Genomic DNA, 19,443 nt, shown 5'->3' on the forward strand with positions numbered 1-19,443 from the left:
TGCCCCTGTTTAACAGGGGCGTTTAATTACAATTTTTGATGCAATGCTTTGCAGCAGGGCTAATTCCTGCAATAAAACTAGAGTATATGGAAGAGGTTGCAGTGTGGTGGCACCAGCAGCAGTGCCTAAGGCCAAATTTTTCTGCCCCTGTTTAACAGGGACATGTAATTACAATTCTTGATATAATATTTCACAGGAGGGCCCCTTCCTGTGCCCACCCAGAGTAACGGTGAGGACTTATAGTGTTGTGGCACCAGCACCACAACCACCAAAGGTCAATTTTTCTACCACTGTTCAACAATGGCATGTAATTACAATTCTTGATATAATCGTTCACAGCAGGGCGCTCCAGCGCCCACCAAGAGTCACTTTGAGGGCTTACAATGTTGTGGCAAAACCAACACCTTGTTCCGCCATTTCTGCAGAGCATATAGGCAGGCCCCTACTTTCAAACATCCAATTTACAAACATCTCCTACTTGCAAACGGAAGGAGACAACAGCAAGTGAGATGAAAAAAGATGGACGACAAAACAAATTATACAGGGGTGATAACCCTTCCCTATGTTTTCCAAAAAGCTTAAAAATAGTTTTTTTGACTGGAGCTACACTTTAAAAATGTACCAGTTGAAAATTACAAACAGATTCAACTTAACACAACAAACCTACACAGTCCCTGTCTTGTTTGCACCGCCTGTATACTGCTGTTCTGAGTATATAGGGCCTGGGGGCCACACGCATTTCCTTTTTTTAATATGGGTACAGGGTTAGGCTGGTAATGGGCAGGGATGGCTACCCATGCCATTTTTCTCAATGATTTTCAACCATATTGCAGGAACCAGATATAACATTAAAACCGCAAGCAGTTTTAAATGGTGTTATTTCCCGTTTAATGTCATTTTGTGCAGGGACTGTTCTAAACACGGGAAACACGTGGCACTTCACAGGCATACTACAGACACCCCCCAGGCACCATATTTAAAGGAATATTTCACATTTTTTTTCTCACTTTAATCGTCATTAAAATCAGTGCTCCCGCCAAAATGGCCATTTTTAAAAACATTTTAGGCATTGACCCATGTCCCCTGGGGCAGGAGCCAGGTCCCCAAACCCTTTTTAGGACAGTATCTTGCATATTAGCTGTTAAAATTAGCACTTTTCGAGGGGCGCATGCGCGGCGCTGAACGTGATGGCGGCTTGAAGAGATAGCTCCGTCTCGCCCGGAACTCTATCAGCGCCCTGGAGGGCTTAAAATCAGTTTGGCACTTCACAACCTACACCCTCCAGGTCCCCTAATGACGGTGCATGCCGTCAAAGAAGAAGAAAACCCGCAGCGGGAGCCAACATACCTTAACTCACTATCTCCTGCGCACGAGGGATAGCGACGTGATGGCCCAAGATGGCGCGGAGCGGTGCGGTATCACCTCCTCCCCGCTCGCCTCACCACAAGTCTCCGCGGGCTCTCCTTTGCTCCGGCCCCAGGTAGGAGATAATAACTCTCTCTCAAAGGCGGATCTGGACGCCAGCCTGGAAGCTATGTACGACAGGCTGGCGTCCAAGTTTCAAACGGAGCTGCACAAGTCCTCGCAAGCCTTATCACAGGAGATTGCGGCCCTGGGTTCCAGGACGGACAGACTGGAAAGCAAGCACGACGAACTTGCGCTCGCACATAATGATCTCAGCAGGGAACATGAAACCCTCGTTTCAACCGTTCTGACTATGCAGTCGCAAATCGAGGAGCTCGATAATAGAAATAGGCGCAATAACCTACGTCTCAGAGGGATCCCGGAATCGGAGACAGACCTGATACCCACTGTTATCCGCCTCTTTAAATCTCTCCTACCGGATCACGAATCGTCCTCCTTTACGTGCGATCGGATTCACCGAGCTCTCCGTCCGAAGCCTCCTGCAGACAAACCCCCACGGGACATTGTCTTATGCATGAAAGACTTTCTAGTTAAAGAGGACATATTGCGTGCAGCAAGAAACAAACAGCGCATCCTTTTGGATGATGCTCTCATTCAAATTTTCCCGGATATTTCCCCAGCCACTTTGGAGAGAAGGAGGAACCTCAAGGATGTTACTTCTGCCCTGCAATCAGCCCGGATTCGCTACAGATGGGGGTTCCCCTTCAAGTTAGTGGTGCCTCACAATGGCAGCACCTACTCTGTCACTACGCTCCAGGAGGGCCAAGAACTCCTTGTCAAGCTGGGTCTCTTAAATGCAGCGGATCTTCACAGACCACCCTCCACCCCCAGACCAGCGCCTATTTGGCAAACTCCACCCTCGCGGAGAGACAGAAGAAGGATTCGTTATGGAATCGGGGACCACAACGCTGACAGCCCACGTTAGTCAGAGCCATTTCTTTTTGGGTTCCCCCCCTGTTTTCTAACCCTGGCTACCCGCCTCTCACTTGAACTTTATGGCCACCATGACGGTATGCTCCCTAATCTACACATTGTTCCGGAAGGGCCTCTTTGTTGGTCTGCCACGGGTTTGAGCTGCTGCCTGCTTCCCCCACCCAGCAAATTTCCTGTTTTTTCCTTTTTTGTGGAATTCTTGGTGTTTTTACGCTTGTTCTGAGCTGGGTTCGAGACCCTGTAGTCTCGGTGTTCTTTATTTCTCCCGTTTTTGGGGTTATCAGGTAATTGGACAGTTCACCTTTTTTCTTTTTTTCCCCTTTACTAGTTACCTGACCCTACTCCTTTTGGAACAGGCTAAGCCTGGGTACGTTCAATTTTCTGGATATGTTCCAGTTCCTTGACTCTTTTTGGCTTGTTTTTGTTTTTGATTTTTGTTTTTATTTTTCTCTCTTTTTTTTCTATTACCCTCTACTAGCGATGGTGGTTGCTTCTCTAATAATACAGACTGAATATGTTGGTTTTTTTCTATATTTGGTTTCACTGAGGGGAGGTGGTTTTCGGATGTTATCGGACGCAGTGGATGGCAGTGCCCCTGGTAATCTTATTTGGGCTTTTCACCCCACCCCCTTGTATCTGTTATTTTACTCCAATACTGGGGTTCTCTTAGCTAACCTCATCTTAGATCTTATCAATGGTAATTACATGCATATCTCATAATGTTCAGGGGTTTAACTCCCCTAATAAAAGGAGGAAGGCCTTTGACTTTTATAAGACGTTGGATGCCAAGGTTCTCCTCCTCCAAGAAACCCACTTTGCACGTAAATCTCACCCTAAATTTTTTCATAGGAATTATCCCCAAGCATTTTACACCCTTCATTCCTCCAAGTCCAGGGGGGCTGCCATCTTCTTGCACTCTTCCTTTCCTATGGACATTAAACGTGTGTATAAAGACGCAGAGAGTAGATATGTGATCATCCACGGGGTAGTATGTAATAGAGAATTGACTATTGCTAGTGTCTATGCTCCGAATGATGCACCAGCTACCTTCTTTAAGCAATTTTTTGATAAACTCTCCTCATTCCAATCTTCTCATTTAATCATAGGTGGGGACTTCAATCTGGTTGCGAATCCCACCCTGGATCGCTCTACTCACACACCTCTATCTAAGGCCTTCCCCAAATCCCTAAATTGTAATCTAGTAGAGTTTCAACTCTCTGATACCTGGCGAGCACATAATGTGGGTATTAAAGAATTCACATTTTACTCCCGCCCCCATAATAGCTCAGCGAGGTTGGATTATATCTTCACCTCACCCATTATACTGGCCAACTCAACCAAAGCGGTCATTCACCCCTGTGTTTGGTCTGACCATCACCTCACCTCCTTTTCCACCACATTTATCAAATTGGCCCCTACGCCACATTCCTGGAGGCTTAATGAAGCCCTGCTGTCTGATCCCTCTTTTATACCCCTTATCGAAGAGGCCATTGAAGACTATTTTAACTTTAATGCTCAACCCGATATTTTACCCTCAGTGTTATGGGTGGCTCATAAAGCAGTCCTCAGAGGGAAGATTATTGAGGTTTCAACTATACGCAATAGGATGACCAATGGTAGAATTCTGACTCTCACGCGAGAACTGGACCAACTTTACAGGAATACGGCCGCCTTACATTTAGAATCCACTAGACGAGAAATAGATAGCAAGAGGCTAGAGTTGGACTCCTTGTTGTCCAACAAGGTGGAGAAGTCTTTTAGATGGGCAAGGGCTAAACACATCCTCTTAGACAATTCGGCATCCTCACCATTCGCACGAAAACTGAACCGCCTTTCCCGCCCTCCTCATATCTATAAGTTAAACAACAGAGAGGGACAACTTACATCCCACCCGAAAGAGGTCTTAGACATCTTTAGAAATTTCTATTCATCCCTGTTAGCCCCTAACACAGACATTGAGGCCCAGGCAGTGGATTCCTGGTTGGACACGATACCCCTTCCCACTCTATCTCAGTCACAGTCTGAACAACTTAATTCACCTGTTTCCACAACTGAAGTTTTGAACGTCATTAAATCCCTTAAATTGGGCTCAGCCCCTGGTCCAGATGGGTTTGCGGCAGTCTATTACAAGAAATTTGCATCCCATTTAGCACCTAGACTTGCATGCCTGTTCAATTGGGTGATGCGTGGCGGCAGTTTCCCAGAAGAGATGTTGCTGGCAAACATGTCTTTGATACCTAAACCCGACAAAAATCATTCCCTCCCACAAAATTACAGGCCCATATCCGTTATGAATAATGACCTCAAAATTTTCAGTAGGATCCTTGCAGACAGGTTGGCTAAATTTATTCCCTGTCTTATCTCCCCATTCCAATCCGGCTTCATTCCCCACAGACTGATAACCGACAACATCCGTTTGGCCTCGGATATTATCCAAGATGCCAACTCTAACTCCCGTAGCTTACTTTTACTTAGTCTGGACATCCAAAAGGCCTTTGATAGTGTTGCCTGGCCCTACCTTACTTCAGTTTTGCAAAAAATGGGTTTTGGGGGAGAATTTTTGCATTCCTTCCACACCCTCTATAAGAATCCCATGACCAGAATCAAAATCCCTGGCTGCTGCTCTGATTTCTTCAATGTAGGTAGGGGCACGAGACAGGGTTGCCCCCTTTCCCCATTAATTTTTGCCCTTGCCCTTGAGCCCCTAGCCATAGATATTCTGAATAACCCCGATATTTCTGGTTATAACAAAGGCCCCCTGTCATATAAGTTTTGTATGTATGCGGATGATGTCCTCATGTTCCTAACGAACCCTCTGCTCTCCCTTCCCAATTTATTTGCCTCCCTTTCAAAATTTGCGGAGATATCAGGGTTGACCATCAATATGTCTAAATCATCTGCCCTTCCTATAGGTATCCCCCCGTTAGATCTCTTACACCTCAAACAGTCCTTTCCCTTCCACTGGCCGGACTCATCTCTATCCTACTTGGGGATAGCACTCCCAGATCATTATAATAAATTATTCACGTCCAACTACCCACCCCTTGTCAAAAAAATTAAAATGACCCTGAAGATGTGGTCCAGACTTCATATATCCTTCATGGGCAGGATTACCGCTCTAAAGATGGTGGTGCTTCCTAGGCTCTTATATTTTTTTCGTTCTCTCCCTATTAGATTATCAAGGTCTTATCTTAATGATGTACAAGCTTCCCTCCTTCGCTTTGTTTGGCAAGATAAACCTCCTAGATTTTCAAAAGCTATATTGTACCGCTCCTCTAAAAAAGGGGGATTGGGGGTTCCACAGATATGGCTGTACTATGTGGCCAGCAGATTCTCGCAACAGGCTCAATGGAATATCAGGGCTTCCAGGGTTCCGTGGGTACAATTTGAACAAGAATCTGTAAAGCCTCTTTTTCTTCCGGGTATGATGTGGATTCCTCCTTTGGCCAACCACACTAAGTCCTATGGGAATATGCTTGTCTCGGATGGCATGCTCCTTTGGCATAGATATAAGCACGTTTATGGTTTGGTGTCTCGGGCTCCTGGTGGTGCCTCCTTTTTGGGGGACTCCAGGTTCCTGACTGCACACAACCACTTAAATGCTTTCCGTCTTTGGATAGAGTTGGGTCTTATATCCCTTAAGGACTTTATAGTGAACTCTAACTTCACCACATTCCAGGACCTACAAGTTAGATTTCAGATCCCCCACACGGAGTTTCTCCATTTTTTGCAACTTCGACATTTCTTTCTTCATCATTACCCAGGCCCCTACTCAACGCCCCCGACTTCTTTTGAGGAGATCTGTTATACAGCCCCTAGACAGAAGGGGTTGATCTCTTTGCTCTACCGGGGCCTTGAGGAGGTGACGGGTGGAAATGACCTGAAATATAGGGCCTCCTGGGAACAGGAACTTGGGGATCTTAGTGACTCAATTGACTGGGTGGAGTCCTGGCGCAATATGTGCCAATGCACGAAATCCCTGTCAGTAAGGGAAACTGCTATAAAAGTGATTACTAGGTGGTATTATACTCCCCTGCGGTTACATAAAATCTTCCCACAGGCTCCGAACAGTTGCTTTAGGGGCTGCCCCCTTCCAGGCTCGTATACACACATCTTCTGGGACTGTGACCGGATACTGCCTATATGGCAACTTCTCTTTGATATAATTGATAAGTTGGCAGGCTTCCATATCACTTTAACACCACATCATGCTCTGTTGTTTCAATCCCCGCCAGATGTTCCCAAACCACTGAGAAAGTTGATTCATTCGATCTGCCTGGCCATGCTATGGTCAATTGCTTTCAACTGGAAGTCCCCCTCGCTTCCTCTCCCACAGGTCTTGTCTCGAGTAGATCTTATGATGCATTCTGAGAAAATTTACCACACTCTTCATGACACTATGCCTCTGTACGAGGCCAAATGGAATCCATGGTTTATATTTCGACTATCACACTGACCACGCTAGTCTCTCCTTCCCACTCTCCTTCTTTTTCGCTTTGTATTTTCTTGTGTTCTTTTTTTTTCTTCCTTCTTTTCCATTCTATGTATCTACTTTCTTTTTGCTTATATTGTATCTCATGCTCATTATACTTCTGATTTAGTCGGATGTAACAATTAAAGCCCATGAGTTTGTCCCAGTTCCATGCAGAGTATTATTTTTGAAATATCTCTCTCACCATTGATTACATGTCATTTTGTTTACGGTAGTTGTTTATCACTATGTTATTTTGCTGTATTAACGATGGATATGTAATACTGCTGTTTGCACCCCCTTTCTTTTTCTTTGTATGGTTCTGCATGGGAATTTCCCGATACTCATACTTTGTATTTCAGTTGAATCTTTTTCAATAAAACGTTTGAAAACAAAAAAAAAAATTAGCACTTTTCATTTCGAACGTTTGAGTCCCATAGACTTCAATGGGGTTCTAAAGTTCGCTCGAATTTGGGGTCCGTTCGAAAGTTCTGGTGCGAACCGAACCGGGGGGTGTTCGGCTCATCCCTAGTATCTTGTAAGTGCAATACGTTTTAATAAATGTACAGTTGTGCCAACATAACTTCAATATGGGGAATGCTTTGTTTCATGTTTATGTCTGATTTACTTGAGAACCACTGCTCTTGTGGGATGAATAGGGATCCAGTACATGCACTTTGAGGCTTAGTGACCAGGGGACCTTAGTGACCAGGGGACCTGTGGATTCAAATATTTACCAGATGTGAGTTTTGACCATTATTTAATGGTCATCTATTTCCAGTAAGCCCCCCAACTGCCACACATGGGTGGCATGCTCTTCTATCTTGGGTCTTTGGATGTTCTTGACTTTTTTCTGCTTAAACTACTGCACTAACTATAAAGATTGTTTCCTCCATGAACTCATACTTACTCCAGCTGTCTCTGTTGACTTTTTATGCCTTAGCACAGGGCTCAAAATTGCTACTAGCCAGGCCTTGAGGGTTACTCTCCACCAGTGGCCCCACCCCTAATTTTGCCCCTAAACATGCCCTAATAAATCATCTCATGAAATGACACTTAAATGTTTTATGCAGAATTAGGTTAAAAAAATAAATATTAACAAAAACGTTATCAGTACCCATCAGTGCCCATCAGTGCAGCCTCACCTGTGCCCAACAAGGCAGCCTCACCTATGCCCATCAGTGCAGCCACAGCTGTGCCCAAAAATGCAGCCTCACCTGTGTCCAACAATGCAGCCTCACCTGTGCCAACAATGCAGCCTCACCAGTGCCAACAATGCAGCCTCACCTGTGTCCATCAATTCCACTTCACTTGTGCAAACAATACAGCTTCGTCTGTGCCCAAAGGCAGATCCAAAGTCTAGTCTCTGGAGGGGCACTGCCAGAAAATAAGGTGTTGCTTACAGAACTGTATTTAACGTATTGTACAGTCCTAACCTCATTAAAGCAATGCAGCGCAGTATCGCAAAAATGGCCTGGCCATAAGGGGGAGTAAAACATTCCATAGCTGAAGGGGTTAGGATTGAATAAGTCAAGACTAAATGCCATTCTTTTCATACATAATGGCACATATGTATTTTGCAATTTGAGTTGACACATTAATTAATTCATTCTTTTTTTTACTCACTTTTAGTCTAATAATTTGGTGCTCTGGTCGGGGGAGGGGCTCCCATGCAGGAGCAATGGAGTCCAGTTGGGTTGGATCCAGCAATTTCACTTTCTGCAACCTTCTTATTCCTGTAGTCATGCTCTGCAGACTGTAAGCCAGATGGAGAAGATGGAGGTGGGTGGAGCCAACACTCAACAGAAGTGGAGGCCTGCGGTCAGTGTGAGTGACTGTATGGACAAGATGGAGGGGGTGCTGCCAGTGGGAGGGGCCAATACACTCAGGGGCGGCTGTGGAGAAGGAAAATCGCTGACCTCTGCCACACAGTGCCGCCCACTACATAATCACTACTGTAGAGATAGAGAAAACATGATATTTAACAAGTCCCTCAGAGTCTGAGACAGAAAGAATACACAATGTGCAATCTATCAGCCCGGGAAAGACAGGTACACTTAGCCTCTGCCTCCACTCCTTTTTTTTTTTTTTTTTTTTCTTGCCACATCAGTGTTTCTATACCAGAGACTAGGTTCAGCTTGTCGCTCACTCGTGTCTCATTCTCAATTCCACATCATCGTGGCGTATTTAGTTGTACAAATATTTGACTTAGTGTAATCACATAAAGATTTTGTGTCATTTAATTTAAATACAAAGGTAATAAAAGATACCCTAGTGTTTGTAGACTACCCATCGTGACGATATCTATTGTCCTGGTACCTCATATCTAATACAAATTTCCCTCTCCCTACTCCCCTCCTCCACCCCCCCCCCCCCCCTTATCCCCAGCTCATAAGAAGACATACTAAACAATTAAATACATAGTAAGAATAGGTGGTAGAGATATACAAGCTAGAGGGCACTTGTTCTATCACAGTTACTTATAGGGGAATCCCTAGTTTTCCCAATCCAGAGCCCCATATCTTTTAGCCTCTGCCTCCACTCCAGGCGGTTCCTGTGTCCATCACCGCCATGTCGGCTCTGAGTCTGAGACTCAGAGTCCGACTTGAATGACTCAATTACATCACTCGTTGCTAGATGCCAGGCGGCCCGGGTGCTAGCAACAAGTGCAGGGTTGCCATGCCAGTGGCACAGCTCCACCCATCTCCTCCTGGTCCCGGTACCACGTAAGTCTCTCTCTGTGCCGCTGATGAGAGTGAGGCAGAGAGAGAAACTCCGGTAGAGCAGCGCTGCAGCCTGCAAATTAATGACTGTGATGTGACCGGTATGACAATCATGGTGGATGTCAGTGTGATATTTTTTGGGGGACAATTGCCCTGTCGCCCCCCTGGATTCGCCCCCATCAATACCGCTTCACCTTTGCTAAAAATGCAGCTTCACCTGTGTCCATCAATGCCGCTTTACCTGTGCCAACAATGCAGCCTCACCTGTGCCCAATAATGACGCTTCACCTGTGTCCATCAATGCTGCATCACCTGTGTCCATCAATGCCACCTCACCTGTGCAGGAGAAGAGAGAGGAGAGGAAGAGGATTGCCGGGTGTTCCCCATGCTAATCGTCACATACAGCCCCGCCTTCTGGCCCGGGTACTTTGATATATGTCACATGTCCCAGCATTGGACCGGTGTTCTGTCTATCAAAGTACCTGGGCCAGGAGGCGGGACTGTATGTGATGGCGAGCATAAGGAACATTCTGGAATTTAAATGAAGTTGTTACAGCGATGTTCCTTGCTCTCTGATGATCCAACCAGCTCTCTCTTCCCCTGGGGAATCGCTGGGCAAATGGCTCCTATTCAATTATGCCTGCCGGCGGTGCTCAAGTAATGCCAGTAGGTGAGTGGAAATTTTGAGGGCTGCTTTAACATATCTGGAAATATATATGTTCAGCTGATCCCTAAAGCCGCGTACACACGGGCGGACTGTCTGGCCAACTTAGTCCGTCGAAACACATTTCAGCGGACAGTCCGCTCGTGTGTGGGCTTCAGCGGACTTTTTCAGCGTGCAATCTGGCGGACTAAGTATTTCGGAATTTTCGTAATATTGTCCGTCGTACTTTGGTTTCAGCGGACAATCCGCTCGTGAGTAGGCTAGTTCGACGGACTAAGTATGGCGCATGCTCAGAAAGGATTTACACGGCGAAAGGTTGCATTGCTGTGTATTGGACTTCCTATTTCTAGTCCTGTCGTACGTGCTGTACACGTCATCGCGCAAACTTTCGACGGACTGTTTGTGCATCCGTGTGTGGTCAAGTCCGTTCATTCGAAAGTAGGACGGACTGTCCGTCGGATTGTCTGACGGACTAAGTTGGCCATACAGTCCGCCCGTGTGTACGCGGCTTAAGTTTATTTATTCGTGTATATAATTTGTGTTTTTTGGGATTGTACCACATGTTTCTATTGTAGGTTTACATGCATAAGTCAAGTTAAGCCTCGCATTTAATATTTAATGTTTAATGTTCTATTTTCGTCCCCTTTGTTAAAGCTGCACGTTTTAGTTCCTATGTTAATTCTTGTTGTAAAGCCCAAACCTGTGCTATTTGTCACTTGAAAATATAGGCCTAACCTAGCTTTAAAAAATTCTCTTGCTGATGACAAAGGTTTACACTGCTGTGTCATCCGCGGTCTCTTCATTCTTTCAGTAAAATACCTGCTTGGTCATGATCCTGGCATGTCTGTCACCATCTTATCATCTTTAGTCTTTCAATTCTTATTAAGAATTTGAAATTGGACAGCAGCAAAATCGTTTTCCATAAACAAGAACAGGGACAGTTCAGCGAACTACTGGTAAATCTCTATATGCTGGTAGAAGCCAGTCTATTACTATCACTTGATATAAAAACACATTTTGTTGCAAAAAATGCCTGAAAAAAAGTGACATTAATTAGATTAGTCAGATTGGGGTGCTGTTTCTGTATGTAAACCAAGTTAATTTAAAAAATAAATTAATAAATAAATACATTTCACAGCTAAATATGGGCAGCCAGTGTACACTGTCATTGGAACTGCCAAAAAATGCAGTTACATAACACCAAGCAAAGCTTTTAGGTATTACCCAAGCATATTATTTAACTACCTCCAATCTGGGCCAATTCTGACATTTCTCTCAAACGTGTAAAATAAAAAATATGCATTTTTTTTGCTAGAAAATTACTTAGAACCCCCACAAATTATATTTTTAAGAGCCCCGGAGAATATAATGTTTTTGTTGCACTTTTTTTATGTTGCATGAGATTTGCGCAGTGGTGAATCGAAGGCAAATTTTCAGGAAAAAATGCACTTTAATGAATTTTAGGCTGGATTCACACCTAGGCATTTTTAGTGCTTTTTGCATTTTGCAGATATGCACTATAGAACGTGTTCCATAGGAAACCATGTTAAATGGACTGTAGTGCAAATTGCTAAATGCAAAAAGAACTCAAAATACATAGGTGTGAATCCAGCCTTAGTGCACACAAACACAAAACAATACCCAATTTTTGGTAATATAAAAAAGATGATGTTATGTTGAGTAAGTAAATACCTAATATGTCACACTTTATAATTGTATATGCCCCTGGAGCGGTGACAAATTATGGTATCTAAAAATCTCCATAGATGACACTTTAAGGCTGGGTTCACACCTAAGCCGGATGTAGCTCACAGCAGGGGTTCTGTGCGTTCCTGTTCTCCAATTCAGGGACGATTCAGGGCCACATTTTTGCCTGAATTCGGCCCTGAAATGGACCAGAAGACGCACATCACTCCTGTGCATGCCACTCTGCAGCTGCCACAGAGATATGTGAACCGGCTCCACAGAGAGAGCTGGTCATAATCTCCTGTCATGTGAACTGAATGTGGGGAAAACCGCATCCAATTCGCAACTGTGTGAACCAAGCTTTAAAGCTTTTACAGGTTACCAGTTTAGGGTTACATAGAAGGTCTGGCACTAGAAATATTTCTGTCAATCTATTTATCTTACTCTGATGTTCATGATGATACCTCATATGTGTGGTGTGATTACTGTTTACATATGCTTGCATGATTTTATTTTATTTATTTGATTTACATTTGTTTTTAAATGTAACATTTCTTTTTGATTGAACTTTATTTCTAACACAAGGAATGAACAACATCCCTTGTGATAGCATGGGCCATGGCAGGTCCTCTCAAAGCATCTGATTAAATTGATTTTAGTTTGATCAGATGCTTTATATTTTAGTAACATCTTGTAAACAAACAAACCCAAACCAGAAGAGACAAAATCCTTGTTGCTTCTGATTTCTGCCAACACAGAAAGTGAGGAACAATGGAAGTTCCTTCCACTCCTCCTAGTTCATCTGACAGATTGTATTGGTACTGGGCTCCCCAGTGGGATGGGAGTGCCCGGTAAAGATGGCAGGTGGTGGCGTAGAACCCCCTTCCACCGCCTGTAAAATTGATTGGGTGGCTGTATGTATCACCTGCACTAAAAGATGATACCACAATCATGACTTCAGCCAATATTGTGACATTTCCACTCTTATCCAAGGAAACATATATACATGCAGTGCCTTGAAAAAGTATTCAGACCCCACATATTCCACATTTTGTCACATTTTGTCATGTTAGAACCAAAAACGTAAATGTATTTTATTGGGATTTTATGTGATAAATCAACACAAAGTGGCACATAATTGTGAAGTGGAAGGAAAATGATAATGATTTTCAATTTGTTTCACAAATAAATGTGAAAAGCGTATTTGTATTCAGCCCCCTTTACTCTGATACCACTAATTAAAATCTAGTGGAACCAATTGCCTTCAGAAGTCACCTGTATGTAATTTAATCTCAGTATAAATACATCTGTTCTAGCCCTCAGAGGCTTGTTAGAGAACCTCAGTGAACAAACATCATCATGAAGGCCAAGGAACACATCAGACAGGTCAGGGATAAAGTTGCGGAAAAGTTTAAAGCAAGGTTAGGTTATAAAAAAATGCCCCAACCCTTGAACATCTCATGGAGCAATGTTCAATCCATCATCCGAAAATGGAAAGAGTATGGCACAACTGCAAACCTACCAAGACATGGCTGTCCACCTAAACTGACAGGCCGGGCAAGGAGAACATTAATCAGAGAAGCAGCAAAGAGGCTCATGGTAACTCTGGAAGAACTTCAGAGATCCACAGCTCAGGTGGGAGAATCTGTGCACAGGACAACTACTAGTCATGCTATCCACAAATCTGGCCTTAATGGAAGAGTGGCAAGAAGAAAGTCATTGTTGAAAGAAAGCCATACGAAGTCCCATTTGCAGTTTGCAAGAAGCCATGTGGGGACAGCAAACATGTGGAAGAAGGTGCTCTGGTTAGATGAGACCAAAATGTTGCAGAAGAGTGGGCAAAAATGTCACTCTCTAGATGTGCAAAGCTTGTAGAGACATCCCCAAAAAGACTTGCAGCTGTAATTGCAGCGAAAGGTGGTTCTACAAAGTATTGACTCAAGGGGGCTGAATACAAATGCACACCACACTTTTCACATATTTATTTGTAAAAAAATGTTTTCTCCACTTCACAATTATGTGCCACTTTGTGTTAGTCTATCACATACAATCCCAATGAAATACATTTACGTTTTGGGTTATATAAACAGTAAATTTGTTGCTCTTAATTAGAGAAAACAATAAAAACATAAATGGCAGCTCACACTATATTGCTAGAAACAATATACAAAATATGTGGAAATAAAATGTGGCGCACTTAAAAAGTTAATCGACAAATGTAGCAAATCATGTAGCAGGTATAGGAATCCTTGCGTGGCTCAATAGCCATATAAATAAAATAAGAAAAGACATCGCTCATTGCGCAAATATCTTGCAAAACATTAATTTGTTTATTGTTAATAAAAGTAGCACTCACATTTTAGTTGAATAGTAAAAGCGAAAAGATGAAGCGATGGACTGCGCAATGAGCGATATCTTTTCTTATTTTATTTATACGACTATTGAGCCACGCAAGGATTCCTATACCTTCTACATGATTTGAGAGATCCTGTTCCAGAGTACTGCTTGGGAGGAATTGTTAAGCTGAACTGATGTTATTACATGTGCATTACCCTCGCACTGATGGTAAAGGTCTGTCTTATCAGGTGATAGTGATGGGACCCTGCTATCTTCTTATCTGTTCGATGAGGTGGAGGGCGATTAGCTGCTGATTTGTTGAATTTTTTCTGCATTTCTGGACTTTTGTGCACTATTCTTATATTTATATTTGTCAATGAACTTTTTAAGTGCACCGCATTTTATTTCCACACGTTTTGGGTTGTAACATGTCAAAATGTGGAAAATTTCAAGGGGTATGAATACTTTTTCAAGGCACTGTATGTATATATGTTTCTTTGGATGGGAGTGAAGATGTCACAATTATGGCTGAAGTCATGATCGTGGTATCATCTTTTAGGACAGGTGATACATACAGCCATCCGATAACTTTTACAGGCAGTTGAAGAGGGTTCCCCCACCACAGCCTTCAATCTTTACCAGGCACTCCTATCCCACTGGGGAGCTCAGTAACAATGCAATCTGTCAGATGAACTAGGAAGAGTGAAAGGAACTTCCACTGTTCCTCACTCTCTGTGTTGTCAGAAATCGGAAGCAACAAGGATTTTGTCTCTTCTGGTTGTGGTTTGTTTGTTTACAAACCGTTACTGACATGGTTACAAAAACTGTGTATTTTCAGTGTTGTCCTTGACGTCTTAAAAAAAAAAAACCTCTCTCCCCACTCTATGCTATTTTTAAGACATGTTTTTGCATTTTACTTGTCCCAATACTAGTGACCAACTGTCTTAAAAATGACCGGTATTTAATAACCGGATTTCCCTCACAACATTCCATGGACTTAAGTGGAATTCATCAGTAAGTTCAGGTTTGTTAAATTTCAAACAGAATTTGCCAAAAACCTTGCAAATCAAACCCATACAGATTTGTCCATCGCTTACAAACAAATCGAGTATAATTACGTGCATATAAATGTCATATCACCCCCATGTATATTAACCACTTAAGGACCGCCGCATGGCAATGTACATCGGCACAATGGCGCCGACAGGCACAAGCATGTACATGTATGTGCTTGCCTTCCAGCGGGTGGGGGGTCCGATCGGACCCCCTCCCGCTGGATGCGGTGGTCCGTTTTGCTTCAGGATGATGGGATGGCCGTTGGTTTCTGGCCATCCCCTCGCGATCGCTCCTGGCAAATGAGAAGCTTCCCCCACTGTGTATTGTAAACACAGGCAGGGAGGAAGTGATGTCATTCTCCTTGGGGCGGTCTTTTTGACCGGACTGCGAGGAGAACACAGAAAGTAAGTGCACCAAACACTACACTGACATGTAGGTACACACAGGCACACAAATCCCCCCCCCCCCGATAATATTCCTGCAACTTGTGGCAAAATATAAAATATTTCATGGACTCAACATGCCTCTCAGTAAATAGCTTGGGGTGTCTACTTTCCAAAATGAGGTCATTTGGGGGGGTTTTGTGTTATTTTGGCATTTTATGGCCTTCGAAACTGTGATAGGTAGTGAGGAGTGAAATCAAAAATTTGCACCCTAATGCCGCGTACACACGATCAAACAAGCGGGTGGAAAAGTCCGGCAAACTCAAGTCCGCCGGACAATCCCCCCGTGTGTAGCCTCCGGCATACTTTTTTGACCCGAAAGTACGGCGGACTTAGAATGCCGTGTTGCACTCCAATCTTCCCGCCGGACTCGCATTTCGGCGGACAATCCGGCCGTGGGTATGCCAGTCCGCCGTACTTTTGAAATGAGCGGACTTTTCCCGCCTGGAGAAAAGTCCGCTCATTTCGAGCGGGTCTCCAGGTAGGCGGGGCCCGCGAAGGAGACGTCGCTAGCCCCGCCGCCTGGTATGGACTTAAAGGGGAACCCCAACGCCGAAAAAAATCGGCATGGGGGTCCCCCCCAAGTCCACAACAGACCCTTGTCCGAGCACGCTACCCGGCCGGCCAGGAAAGGGGGGGCGAGCGAGCGCCCCCCCCCCCCTCCTGAGCCGTACCAGGCCGCATGCCCTCAACATGGGGGGTGCCTTGGGGAAGGGGGGCCGCGCGGCCCCCCACCCCAAAGCACCTTGTCCCCATGTTGATGAGGACAAGGGCCTGTTCCCGACAACCCTGGCGGTTGGTTGTCGGGGTCTGCGGGTGGGGGGCTTATCGGAATCCGGAAGCCCCCTTTAATAAGGGGGCCCCCGGATACCGGCCCCCCACCCTATGTAAATGAGTATGGGGTACAATGTACCCCTACCCATTCACCTGTAAAATAAAAGTACAAAAAAACACAACACACGAGATAAAATACTTTATTGCACAGCTCCGGGGGTCTTCCGTCTTCGGGGGTCTTCTCGCCGGACTCCTCCGCTATCTTCTTGTAGCTCTTTTGCTAGCGGAGGAGTCCGGCTTTCTTCCTCGCCGCCGGCCTCTTCTTCCGACTTCGGGGGTCTTGTCCCCCTCTTCGGTTCTTCTGCCGGGCCACCGCGCCTTCTTATAGCTCTTTTACAGGCGGTGGCCCGGTCTTCTGTCGCCGCCGCCGCCGCCTTCCGTTCTTCTTCTTCTTCTTCTTCCGTGTTGACTCGACGATCTCTCAGGCCGCAATGCCAGGGACGCGCTGCGCTGCCACTTATATAGGGACAAGGGGCAGTGTCACATGGGTTTATGTCACATGGGTTGGTGTCACATGGTGACCCCGCCCCCTTACGATGTCACAGTCCTGGAGGATGCTGGGACTGTCGCCATGTGACATCAACCCATGTGACCAACCCATGTGACATAAACCCATGTGACACCGCCCCTTGTCCCTATATAAGTGGCAGCGCAGCGCATCCCTGGCATTGCGGCCGGAGAGATCGTCGAGTCAACATCTCCTGGAGAAGAAGAAGAAGAAGAAGAAGAACGGAAGGCGGCGGCGGCGACAGAAGACCGGGCCACCGCCTGTAAAAGAGCTATAAGAAGGCGCGGTGGCCCGGCAGAAGAACCGAAGAGGGGGACAAGACCCCCGAAGTCGGAAGAAGAGGCCGGCGGCGAGGAAGAAAGCCGGACTCCTCCGCTAGCAAAAGAGCTACAAGAAGATAGCGGAGGAGTCCGGCGAGAAGACCCCCGAAGACGGAAGACCCCCGGAGCTGTGCAATAAAGTATTTTATCTCGTGTGTTGTGTTTTTTTGTACTTTTATTTTACAGGTGAATGGGTAGGGGTACATTGTACCCCATACTCATTTACATAGGGTGGGGGGCCGGTATCCGGGGGTCCCCTTATTAAAGGGGGCTCCCGGATTCCGATAAGCCCCCTGCCCGCAGACCTCGACAACCAACTGCCAGGGTTGTCGGGAAGAGGCCCTTGTCCTCATCAACATGGGGACAAGGTGCTTTGGGGTGGGGGGGCCGCGCGCTCCCCCCTCCGCAAGGCACCCCCCATGTTGAGGGCACGCGGCCTGGTACAGCTCAGGGGGGGCGCTCGCTCGCCCCCCCTTTCCTGGTCGGCCGGGTAGCGTGCTTGGACAAGGGTCTGTTGTGGACTTGGGGGGGACCCCCACGCCGATTTTTTTTGGCGTTGGGGTTCCCCTTTAAGTCCATACCAGGCGGCGGGGCCAGCGACGTCTCCTTCGCGGGCCCCGCCTACCTGGAGACGTGCTCGAAATGAGCGGACTTTCCTCTTCGTGTGTGGGCGAGTCCGTTCATTTCAAAAGTAGGGCGGATAGTACGGCGGACTTAGTACGCCGTATTAGTCCGCTCAAAAAGTGCCGTGTGTGGGCAAGTAGCCCGTTCAGAAAGTCCGACGGACAGTCTGGCGGAAAGTCTGCCAGACTAAGTACGTCGGACATACTGCTACGTGTGTACGCGGCTTTAGAAATCCTGAAGGCAGTGATTGGTTTTCGGGGTGCCGTACGCGGCTAGACTCCCACAAAGTCCCACATATGTGGTATCCCCATACTCAGGAGAAGCAGCAGAATATATTTTGGGGTGCAATTCCACATATAACTATGGCATGTGTGAGCAATATATCATTTAGTGACAACTTTTTGTAAACTTTATTTTTTTTTGTGTCATTATTCAATCACTTGGGACAAAAAAAATATTCAATGGGCTCAACATGCCCCTCAGCAATTTCCTTGGGGTGTCTACTTTCCAAAATGGGGTCATTTGGGGGGGGGTTTGCACTGCCCTGCCATTTTAGCACCTCAAGAAATGAGATAGGCAGTCATAAATTAAAAGCTGTGTAAATTCCAGAAAATGTACTCTAGTTTGTAGATGCTATAACTTTTGCGCAAACCAATAAATATATGCTTATTGACATTTTTTTTACTAAAGACATGTGGCTGAATAAATGTTGCGCTAAATGTATGACTAAAATTGAGTTTATTTGATTTTTCTTATAACAAAAAGTAGAAAATATCTTTTTTTCTCGAAATTTTCGGTCTTTTTCCATTTATATCGCAAAAAAAAAAAATCGCAGAGGCAATCAAATACCATCAAAAGAAATCTCTATTTGTGGGAAGAAAAGGATGCAAATTTCGTTTGGGTACAACATTGCATGACCGCGCAATTACCAGTTAAAGCAGTGCAGTGCGAAATTGTAAAAAGACCTCTGGTCCTTAGGCTGACAATTGGTCCGGGGCTGAAGTGGTTAAGAAGCATCAAATGCAGACATCATATTGTGGATCATGTTGGTTTTGTTTGTAGCTAAAACCATTAGCATTTTTGCAAAGTGTCCCATATACCTCCTTTAAATTGTGGTGGCAGGTCTGAGGAATTACTATAATAAAGAAATACTATAATACTACAGCACCATCTCAAAATATAGCTACATCTAGGTATATCTATTGATGTATATTTCTTATGGGATATACTCAGCTAATTTTGGGATAATAACCACCAGAATCCACTGGGTGTTGATGTGGAGATTCACTTGCTTGTTTTTTTGTCATGTCATTGTTTTTCTTTTTTTTTTTTTTCAAGTGAAGCTGCGTACACCCACAATCAAACAATCCGGTGGACCGCCGGTCAATCCGCCCGTGTGTAGGCTCCGGCGGACTTTTT

Source organism: Lithobates pipiens, unplaced genomic scaffold (assembly GCF_037356315.1).
Source record: "Lithobates pipiens isolate NorthernLeopardFrog02 unplaced genomic scaffold, aLitPip1_a1.2 Scaffold_13, whole genome shotgun sequence".
In the NCBI taxonomy this organism is placed as follows: domain Eukaryota; kingdom Metazoa; phylum Chordata; class Amphibia; order Anura; family Ranidae; genus Lithobates; species Lithobates pipiens.